Source organism: Urocampus carinirostris, chromosome 13 (genome assembly GCF_059441175.1).
Source record: "Urocampus carinirostris isolate Australia breed hairy pipefish chromosome 13, RoL_Ucar_1.0, whole genome shotgun sequence".
Taxonomy (NCBI): Eukaryota; Metazoa; Chordata; class Actinopteri; order Syngnathiformes; family Syngnathidae; genus Urocampus; species Urocampus carinirostris.
In genome coordinates, this window is record NC_142361.1 from 20,141,607 (window position 1) to 20,153,828 (window position 12,222).

Sequence of the window (12,222 nt, forward strand, 5' to 3'; positions counted from 1 at the left end):
CATATTTGCATTTAACAGTGCCTTAAACGGTGTATCTGTGAGTTTTATGCTAAGTTTTAATTCCGTTTTTAAATAACATCAGGATAGGTTTCCTCACTGTCTTCTGGTTGATTAATGGTAGTCAGCAAACACAGCTACAGTGGGTGCTTTGCAAGTAGCACCTCGCACCTCCAGTAGGCATATTGAAAACTGTAAGTCATTGTTGGCTCATTTTTCTCTTGTGCTTCTCTCGTCATTGTCTCACAGGCCAAATAAAAGTTTGCCTGTGGGCCATGAGTTTGACAGAACTGGCCTACAAGATAATGTTACACCCAATTGCACAGGAGGGCACGGCTTGGACATATCTCAGTGTGTCTCCGGCTAACAAATAGCTCTGCTCTCCAGGAGATCCCTTATGTGTTGTCATGGCAGTCTTCCAAACACAGTAGGGATGCATTTAGGGGCTTTGTATTTCCTGTGTTTACCAAGCGTCTTGGCCAGTCCTACGGCGAGGTGCAGGAGGCCTTTTCCACAATGGCGGCTGTGAGGTCCTCGGATCCCTGGTGGAGGAACAGCACACAAACCTGCAAAAAGGAAGCTAATCCCTTGAGACAATAGCGTGCAAGGCTTGATTCGTTATGTCACCTTTGTACAGCGGTGGCTAGAATACTAATAAAACTCAACAATTGGTGCGGTCCTGCACAATGGAGGTGGGTGGATTGATCCCAATATCGATATCATCATACTGAGCGATTACTTGGAGCAGGTCAATACTATTGTTGTGGGATCGATACTGTCTTTCCATTTTAACTAGTTCAATAATGATGGTTTTTCGTGAAATAGAGGATCATGCAGGCATTATAACTTTCCAATAGGATCAATTATATTTACACTTTATTTGCAGCACTGATTTTATTTTCAACATCTTTTGTAATGGAAGGGATTTCAATAGTCCTTTTGACATTGTTACAGTAGAATTATTTATTTTTTATACTGTTGAAGGGACAGCATGTATTATTTGACCATTGGATGTACTGTAGCGGGCAGCACGGTGGATGAGGTCATGGGTTCAAATCTGGCTACCGACCATCAAGTCATGTTTATTTGTATAGCCCTTAATCACAAAGAGTCTCAAAGGGCTGCAGAGATTATTGCAAACCACAGACTACTATTACAGACTATTATTACACCATCCCCTGATCTAAAACCTACATGAGGGCAAGGAAAAACTCAAAAACCTCAACATGAAGAAAATGAAGAAACCTTGAGAAGGTAACGCACATGAGGTAATCCCCCTTCCAGGATGACCAGGCTGCAATGGATGTTGTAATAACAAACAATACACAAATATTGTCAACAAAAAATATATTTTATTCATATTCTATAGAGTAGAAGTGTGTTTTAAGCTTAGATTTAAACATTTCTACTGAAGTTGCAGATCGGATCTCAGGGGGAAAAGCATTCCACAGCACCGGGGCCCGGATGGAGAACGCTCTCGAACCTGCGGATCTCTTCCTGTGTGGAGTTTGCATGTTCTCTCTGTGCTTTACCAGCTCAGTAGCCTAGATGGTAGTGTGCCCGCTTTGAGACTGGGAGGTCGCTGGTTCGCGCCTCGGCCGAGACATACCTAATTGGTATAATGGCGGCGCCCTCTGGCTTCGGCTGCATCGACTCGCTACAACGGGTCAGGTGTATCGACATTTCGTTCTGTGTACATTGTTACAAAGAATGACAATACAAAGGAAATTATTATTATTATTATTATTATTATTATTTAGTGGGTTTCCTCCGGGCACTCCAGTTTCCTCCCACATTCCAAAAACATGCATTTTAGGTTAATTGGTTGATCCAAATAGTCCTTTGGTGTGAATGAGCGAATGAGTTGTCCGTCTCAGTGTCCCCTGTGACTGGCTGGCAACCAGTTCAGGGTGTCCCCTGCCCACTGCCCGGGGATAGCTGGGATGGGCTCCAGCACCCCCGCCACCCAACTGAGGATAAGCGGTGCAGATAATGGATGGATGGATTAACTGTAGCTGTACAGCGTAGTGCAAAAGAAAACAAATAAGTACAAAAAAGCTCAAAAGTACAAGGAAGAATAACAACTACGGCGACTCAAAGTGAACAAAAGTCACCATGTTTCTTTTCTTTTTTTTTGCCCAGCCTTTTTGAGTACCCATAGCAACAACATTTCTGGAAATAATGTAATATCCCTCTAGGTGATGCACATATTATGTAAAGTATATGTTTTTCTTTTCTAGAGGTATTTAAAAAAAACTTGTTAACATGATTTGCTTATAATATAAACCAATATTGGTTTTCCTAAACGAAGTTTTTTACCACTCTGAGGCGCTTAATAATACACACTGCCCTTTAACTATGAATGCATTGTTATTGTTCTTCAATAAAAAAGGAAAACATTTTTAGTACCTAAAATATTTGTGCCGTGTGTATCGTAATTCTAAGCTGACTCAAGGGGGAGTGGTTCAATTATTAAATGATCATGACAGTTGCAGGAAAAAGTAATGGTGTCAGATCGATACCAAAATTCCCAGTTTTATCCACCGCTTCAGCACAGAGACTTGGGGATCTTCGTGGGCCGTAAGTAGATTTGTGGAGCAGGAAACCAGGCTTTATTTAGAGCAGGATCTAAGTAAAGGTCAAAGGATCTGGTCTGTTTTTAGCTGGACATCAGCTAATATAGTACAACAGGATTTGGGTTGGAGTTGTAAGTGGCTTTTCCAGGTGTGAGCTCATATATTAGGCATTGTTCCCATTTACCAAGCATGCAATAAGCACCAGTAATGGGCCACTGTAAATCCTTAAAACCCCGGCAATTGTGGTGGCAGGGGACTAACTGTCATCAGTTTGCATCTGTCTTTGTTAAGATGGACTCAATTATGCGCTAATGCATTCTGCTGTTTAGCATAATGAAAGACCTATAAAAAAAGCTTTTGGCACTCCGATTGCAAGACAATAGAAACAGTCTGCTTGCGGCTCTCGAGCGCAAATAAATATTTTTTGTTTATTATCCCCTTGCACACAAACTTTACGCAAAACATACTAAACACTCATAATAAAAGTGTAATTAAATATTTACAAAATACTTGAAAAAGAGAAAGCTAATGTGCGTTAAAAAGATTATTTGATCACCCATTATTTTCTGACTTATCCCTATTCTTAGGTTAAAGGTCTTTATCACAATACTCAAATTGATAATCCGACTCCAAATTGTTGAACAAAAATTTACCATTCAAACCAATATTAACCTTAGCTTCACCTTTCCAAACAATTATGCAGGCACGTTCTGTAAGAGAGAAGACTGGGAAACCAATCAGCCCAATCACCAGAGTTTTTATTCCTAAGCAAAAAACTAATACAATATCTGGGCTCGGGTCCCTCTCAATGCAATCTGTGCTTTCCTGTGGCCATCAGGGAGAGACACGTTTTCCCGAGGAGCCCCGAAGAGTTATCTACACAAAATTCATATCAAGACAGCAAAAACACTACCCACTTCATGTTAATGTTTACATGACATCTGCAATCTGTTTCTTAACATGCTTATTAGCTTTCTTCTCTCGGGTTCCCAGATGACGCCCTTTCTGGCGTACGTGACTGTCTAGGGTGCAGTTCCGAGAAACACCACACCGTTAGATTCCCCGATCGGGAATTCTTTGCTCGGCCTTGGGCCCTCGCTTTTTTCCAGGTAATAAGTTTATTTGATGGAAATTTCCAATTCCTTTGATTTCATGTTACTGATTTTATATAACATACGGTATATACAGTAATATGTGTATCGGCTTACATCTTGAGTACCAATATCTAGTTGGATATTCAAGGCTCATAACTGAAGTAATAGAACAATTTTTGTAAAAGCAAACAAATCTGACTAAAGAAATCAAAGCATTTAAATCAAATATCTCATTTGAAAGAATAATTCAAAATTGTTCACGAAATATGAAACACATCATTAGATTTGATCGCTATGGAATCTTTTTTTAGATAGTTACAAAAACAATATTGATTCAAATAATTAGCAAATTAAAATTTTGAGTGTCTGTAGTTTTTATTCTTTGTTGTGCTTTTAAGCAGTTGATTTAAGTTGCACTAGCGACATTTAGTCCACCACATCATAGTCTTCCAGAGGGTGCAGGCGAACTGGGCGCTCATTGACCACACGGCATATAATGCCAGCACTGAGAGCTCCCTGTTGTCGGACCATTGCCGTTCCCTTTGTCAGTGCCTGTTCTCTGACTCTAATACACACTGCCCCTTTAAACATGTGAGAATCCAGCACATCATAGGGGGGCAAGAAATATTTCCTATTGACCCTTTGCACAAACGTGACCTAACCACGTGACGACACCATGACGGACGGTAGAAGCCCGTAGTAAACAGTGGACAAGGGCAAGATTCAGTATACAACAGCAACAAAAACAGCTATACTATTCAACACCATTGACAATGACTAGTCAAACGAATAATGTGCAGCTGTCGGTTGAGGTGGCTCTTTGTCGGAAATCACAAAGGGCGCTATTTAGAGAAAGCGAGGATAGCATTAGCAATGATAGCTACCAAGCCATAAAGCCTTCCTCGTGACATATTCACTCATATAAACAAATCGTCCAGTCTGCCTGACTTCAGTCCACACGAAATAGAGTATCTCGATACACCAGTGCTGAACTAAAAGCTTATAAAAGTCTGGATCCTTACCAATTCTTCGTAGCTGGTACGCGTTCCTGTGTTTTGAGCGTGCTGAAAATATTTATTTTGGCGAAATTATGATTTCTCTTCTGTTGGTAATTTGGCAGTTCATTTCTCCCACTGCCCGCAGACAGTTGGGATGGGCTCCAGCACCCCCACGATCCTACTGAAGATAAGAAGTGCAGATAATGGATGGATGGATGGACGGACAAGACTGTTAACAAAATTTAACAAAAATCATAGTTAAAAAAACTCTTACAAGCTTGAAGGTGTTGAATGCAAAGTTATACGGTTGGTTTATCTTTGTTTAATAAGCCTGTTTTATTTCTAAATTTATTGACCGGTCATCTACTTTGATTTCGATAAACCTTGTATTAGTTGCCAAAGAGTTTTTTATGTGCGATGATTGGATTTTAGAATCAACCTTGATCTGTTTTCACAGATGCTAAATCCATCGGTATGTCCTATAAGTCTACAGTCAAGATCAAAATAATAATCAGATTCTTACTTCAACCTTGATGCAGAGCTCTATGACAAATCAGATCCTTGTTAGATTCCTGGTTTGGAGTAGCTCGCCACTCAGATACCCAAGTTTTTTGGAAGTTCAAGGAATCGAGGAATTAACAGGGGAGGGAAAAAAACCTAACTAAAACCCGTCTAGATTTGTTTTGGGGTTTTTTTGTCTTCCTGGTATAAAGTCCATGATGTCGATGATGTCTTTTACAAAACTTTATCAAAGCAGAGAATAAAAAATCATTGTTCCCAACTTAAAATAATTAATTTAATTTGATAAAGTACAAGAGACTGATGAAATAAAGAGCGTTCGTTTTTGTAGTTGTCCGCTGATATGTACTTGACAACACATTCCTAGTGTTCTTCCATTTATCATAGCAAAAGTGATGTTGCTACCCCCTGCAGAGTGGCGTCCTTCATCCCTTAGTGAGTCTGCCGTCTAATGAGGGGCTTAAGCCATTACTTGACTGCACAGCACTTTGGCTTTGGCTTTGCCACCGCGTTAGATCGCCTATCTGCATACTCCTCCTTTCAGCTTAACTGTTTAAAGTGTTTTTTTAAAGTGAACGCCGTGGGAATGGAGTGAAGACTAGACTCTGTAATAATATGTGTGTTTTCCCTGGTTATGGATTCTTCCCATTTTACAAAAATATGCTTGAATGCTTGGTAAAGTGTAGACTCCAAATTGTGCAAAAGATTGAGTGTAAGTGGTATTATTATTCAGCTACTTTGACTAGTAAATGAATAAACAAATACTTAGCGTTCTCCATTGTGGAATGCTCTGCTCCCTGAGATTCGATCTGCAACCTCTATGGAACTGTTTAAATATAGGCTTAAACCACACTTCTATTCTATAGCTTATGAATGACCTATATTTCACGTTGAAAATATCTGTGAATTGTTTGTTATTGCATCATCCGTTGCAGCTCGGTCATCCTGGAAGGGGGATTACCTCATGTGCGGTTCCTTCTCATGGTTTCTTCATTTTCCTAATGTTGAGGTTTTTCCAGTTTTCCCTCGGCCTCATGTAGGTTTTAAATCAGGGGAAGGTGTAATGATAGTCTGTATTTTGCAATAATCTGTAGTCTGTGCAGCCCTTTGAGACTGCTTTTAATTAAGGGCTATACAAATCAACATGACTTGACTTGATTTGACTTAGACTGTTTTTTACAAATGTCCTGTTAACCTGCTAAGAGCGCAATTATATTCAGTCTGACACTTTGTTTTAGACTTTTTGTGATTCATTATGTTTTAACTCAACTGAAAAGCTTACTTTTTAGAGTTTTCTACAAAGCCATGCTGTTTTCCACACCTCTTGCGTTCTATAAGATGGTATTTTGTTGCACTTTGCAAAAGGCAGGTGCTCACTGTATTACTACTTTCCAGGATTACTGATAAAACTATATTTCATCCATAATATACTAATGTATTATCTAGGTACAAATGTTGAAGAACAATAGGACTTTGAAACCCTAGCATTAGCCTCCCTTGTACAGTAACTGTAATGTCAGATAATTCTAAAGGATTCATCTGATTATAATAATAATTTATAAGGATGCTATAATTATAAAATATGAAAATGTTAAATAACTATGTCATTCATTATCAACAAGAGCGATACAAAAATGTCCAAATTATCGTATCAATATATTAATAAATAAAATACTCTTAATAGCTAATGAAACCTATGTCTTTATGTGTAAAAAGAACCTCACAGTATTCTTCATTTATTCATTAATTTTAATACATACTCTACCTGCTTCTATACGATGAAAAAACAAAAACATATTCTTAACCCATTGGTACAAAGGTTGTCTGATATTGTGAATAATAAAAAGGTTTTCTAATTTCGAGTAGCATTTTTCTTACCTATGTAGAAGATGAGAAACACAAACGGCCATTTCGTGATTGAGTAAAATATATTTTACTTCACCGGGGGATATGTTGACAATATAAATAAATGAGTAGAAAATAACACATAAATGAGCAAAAGTGTCTTATGATGGTAATCTGTATTTTTTTTTTTTTTTGCAGTGTAGATATTGGAAAACGTATCCCTCATGTTATTCCACTGATTTTATAATGGGACAACCAGGGCTACTATAATACTTTTCATGTTATAATAACATTATTTTTCTTTCAAATAAACAAAACCAGCCCAAGTATTTCAGGTATACGCCTTTAAACAATGATGCAAAGTGTTGAAGCTAATCCTGAATGGGCTGTGGCAAATGAAAGTCCTCTTCTCACACAAACGCGACGTGTCTGAAATGGGGATTGGTGTGGATCTTCTCCCTCTTGCTGTGAGGTGCTTTTTTTCATGTAACACCCTTTCACCAAATGTCAATTGGCAAATAAAGCCGAGGCCACACCCAGAGAAGACCCTGATTAGGCCACAAGTTCTCTTTAGAGGCAAGGAGACGCTAAATGTGGGTAAATAAAGAATTATGCACCTTTAAATGGCTGCAAACTCACATGGTGGTAATCATTTAAGATCCTGCAAACACACAAATACACAAGGTTAAGCCACAGCCATTATCAGAATGACAGTTGTCTTATTTATAGTTTGCATTCTACACACAAAAAAAACTCAGATACTTGGAATATCAGCATTATCACTCCTTAACAATATCAAAGGAGAAAAACAAACAAGAGGAAATATGCTAATAAATTATCCGCAGCACAAAAGAATCTCATCTCTGACTAGATAAGGTCACTCACGACAAGCCTCTGGTAAGTAGACAACATTCCTTTGTTGGCTTTTGAACCTTGTTTTTGCTGCGAGGCTTTTCCTCCACTCCAAACAGTCCATTGTTCCAGTGTGGTCTTCACAATTTCTTTAAGTATGTAAGCTCATCTGCAGCTGGACGTTTCTCTGATTTTTGTTTTTCCACCAGGTTTCACTTGAAGTTCTCATAAAGGAAGGCAAAGATGATCCAAGTAACAATAAATGCCGCGCAGTTCAGTCATCAAAATCCATGATTTTTATTTTTAACAAGCCAAAAAATACTTCAATATCATTTTTTCATCCGTGATCTTCAATGGCACTAAATATGATTATTGAAATTCCATTCCTTTCGTCTAACTCGTCTAACTTTCCCGAGCAGGTGCACTGGGCCTATATATCAAGTGGCAGCTCATATTTTGAGATGGCTCAAGTTTGGTCAGCCACAGGTTATACTCTTTATCATATCCTTCATAAACGTACAATGGACAAAAAGTTCAAAAACACAAAATCCTTTTGTCATGCTTAAAGAGACAGTGTGTGATATTCACCTAGTGTTACAAGAAATCTTTCATTCGGTAGAAAAACAACATTGATTTACCTGAAAAATATTGGAACTACCATTCCGATGTTAATTTTTGTCCCCCAAAAAATTCATAGGTGGAGAAATTTGTATTTATTTTACATAGTGGAATTGCTCCCTAAGGTCGCCGCCATATTTGTCTGGCAACTTGCTGCTACGCTGTGATCTGTGGCACTGGTTTTTGTTCGCAATGGAAAATATAGGCGCATCTAGTGGATAAGTATTACACACTGGCCTTTAAATGCCCCATCTTGAGAAACAATCCACCTTAAATATCAGTAACTGGTGATGGTTTCAACCCCAAAGCTGTGCTGTCTGAGTGTGTGCTCAGATAGACACTATGAAGTGCTCGAGCTTCTGCCTTTCTACTCCAAATGAGCATTCATTTGGAAAGCTGTTATTCTAAATAATTAATCAACAGTTAGCTCAAAGATTTTTTTAGAGTTGTTTCTTAAAGAGATGGAGTATTATTTAGCACCTCCTTGTGGTAAAACATGTCAATTTAAAAAAAAACGATTTTGATTTGAATAGTATGCAAATATACTGTACATGAACTATCATAAGGCATTTCTTTCCTCATGCTGAAGATTTTGAGTTTTTCCTTGCCCTCATGTAGGTTTCAGATCAGGGGATGGTGTAATTGTAATGGTAGTCTGTGCAGCCCTTTAAGACTTTGTGAGTTATACAAATAAACATAACTTGACTTAAAAATGCATTTCTTTTGGTAAATACTGATAGGTCAAAAAAACAACATTTATTTTGCATAACATGAGTCTCACCTCGAGGGAGCTGACAAGATTGTCTGCCATCTTGCTGCTACAAGTAACCCCCCAAAAAAACTTGTGATGGACTAGGCATTTTTTTATTGAGTGGTTTGGTCACTTTGAGTCTCTGTAGTTTATGTTCTTCCATGTTCTTATTTATCACACGTTTTCGGGTGCACTACACAATACAGTGACATCTAGTGGTCAAATATTACACTGTGTCCCTTTAAGAGTTTTTATAGAATATCTTTTCTTGCACAGAAGAAAAACTTACGCTAGAGAGCAAAACTTTTTTGGAGGCAACTCTAATACTTGTTCCAAAGTTGATGTGTAAAATGTTAAAAATTGTGCTCAGAGCATTCTGAAAGTTATCATTAAACCTTAGTGCATATTCAAATTGTCTATTTATATTCAACAAACATTTTCTTAAAGGTGCTGTCCTGAATTAAAAATGTTCTACTCGCTGATGCCTTCCTCTGGCTTAAGTAATTCTTGCAGCCTCTGTCAAGCTGCTTGTGTAGCACATGCAAGTACGTTTATTTTTTAGACACACTTCAATCAACTGTTTTTTCATATTTTTTTTAATATTTAGGTTGGTATGTGAAACAGTTATTTTCCTACTTTCACCATTTTCACGCTAGACTAAAAGAAAACTGAGAGGATTAATTTTCTTTGTCACCCAAACACCACCCCCTCACATATACACACAAACTCTTTGCTGCATCCTAATTTGTTTCAAGTCCCGAATAGCCTTGATAAAAGCAGATAGGCACGGTGGGAAAAAAATGTTAAGGCTATTTGAACTCAGTTGAGCATTTTTAACACATACAGTATCTAATATATATCATTCTACTTTCAATTTGTTAAGGACACCCTAAACAACACACCCCACCTTTAAGGATATTGATTTTTTATTGTTAGTGCCATTTTTAATCCATGTTTTGCTTGTTGAGTCACTTATTCTTGTTGTCTGTTCGAGCGCATGTGTAACTTTGCAATTGATTTGTTGGTTATTTTGAATTATTTTGAATATTTGTTACTGTCTGTTTGCTACATGTAAACAGGGATGTAAGTAATGTCCCTTATCAACTAGTTTCAGGGCCAAGTAAGACTTTCCCATGAAATCGAAAATCTACACATCACCCTTCATAACTGGATGTTTGTTCTATAATTATGTGGTTGAAATTGTAATGTCAAAATTATAAAGTACGTTATATGAAATGCAGACTCCCCATGCCGCAACGCACCACAGAGCCACATGCGAGATTACTTCTTTCATTCCCTCTTTCAATTCATCAATTCATCCATCTTCACTGCAGCTTACAATCACCCGGGTTGCAAGTCTGCTAAAGATTATCCCAGTTGACTTTGGGCCAGAGCCAGGGTGGGGAAACTACGACCCATGGCCCACATGCAGCGTGTCAGGCTTTTTAATCCGGCCCGCCAAATGTTAAGAATATAATGATAATATGGATAAAGTGGTTCAAAAGTACTACTACTAAAAAAATGAGTTAATTTGGTGCCACCCTTTTCCCTAGTGACACTAACATTCAAACAGTTGGCTAGATTTTACTTTTTTCACTATTTTAACATATCATACATGCCAAACTTTTGACTTTAAAAAGCGGTAGATATTATTGTGCGCAAAAAAAAACATGTGCTTGTTTAAAACCAGAAGTAGCAAATTTTTACCAAAAACGGAAATTGAATGCGATTGTCAGAACTGTTCATTCACACACAAAGCTTCGAATAAAACAGCCATAGACTAAAATATTAGCCTCCATTCAAGATTTTTTTGTTATTGTTTACTTTTTTAAAAAAATCTTTAGATTCTTTTTTGCAATTTGTAAGTTTTTTAATGGGACAAAAACAGTAGTCTAACGCACAAAGAGTAGTGTTGGTGAGTATGTCATGTATTTATGTTATTTATTAAGATATTTATCGGATATAAGTGAGAAAAAAACCCACTTCTGAGCAAGCCATATTTAATTTTTAGTTGTTCAATGCATGGTATCAAATTTGGTGCCTAAAAATTCTCCTCTTTTTGTAACTATTAGTTTTTGCATGAATTCAATGTTCAAAAAAAGGCAGAAAATGAGACACGTCTTTTTTTCAAATAGCTGCGACGATTTGAGAAAACTTGGTTACGCCTACGTTATTTATTAAACCCTTGTAAGCAGACTGTAGAGGTAGAGCTTGGATACAAAAAAATCAAATTAATATATGTTTTGCAGGCCAATGCAACACACGAATCAAACACGGTGCCCTTCTCCCCTGGGCAGGAGCCAACCAATCAAGGGCTGTTTCATTTAACTTCTGGTCAATTCATCAATTGGTTTGTTTTAAAAACATTTGCTCCTTTTCAAAATATGCTGAGTTATCTGAACTCCAAACAAGACGGATATGCCAATTGAACAACCACACATGTGCATCTGGTTCTTTACGTCTAATTTGCGTTCCAGGTCCAAGCCATGCTGTCCGTATTGAATCAGCACCATGAGACTACGTGACTTGACCCTCCCCCTGCAAATTCCCCATATCTTATGTTCCTGGAAGCTTGCAAAAAGAAGTAATCAATGAGTCATGTGTCCTGATAACAACCAACTCCCTATGGGGCATCTTCAAAGGAAGCTCTTGAGGAGATGGAGAGGGAGAAGCATTGCTCTCCATGGGGTAATTACAAGTTGGAGCTCAATGGTTTCTTTTCCTTTTCAGTAGATGGCTTAAAGACAGCCCTTTAGACAATTAAATGAGTTCTGTTAGTGCAGCAGGAGACTGCTTCTACCACTGTTTTCCAACTAGTGATGCGTGTAGACCACGGTCATGTAGCGACACAGAAACCCACTCATGCACACATACAGTGCCTTGCAAAAGTAATGTATTTTTGTTATATTGCCAAATGTCAGGCTTCAAATTTATAGATTAAAAAGAACTAAAAAAAAAATCTAAGAGTCAAC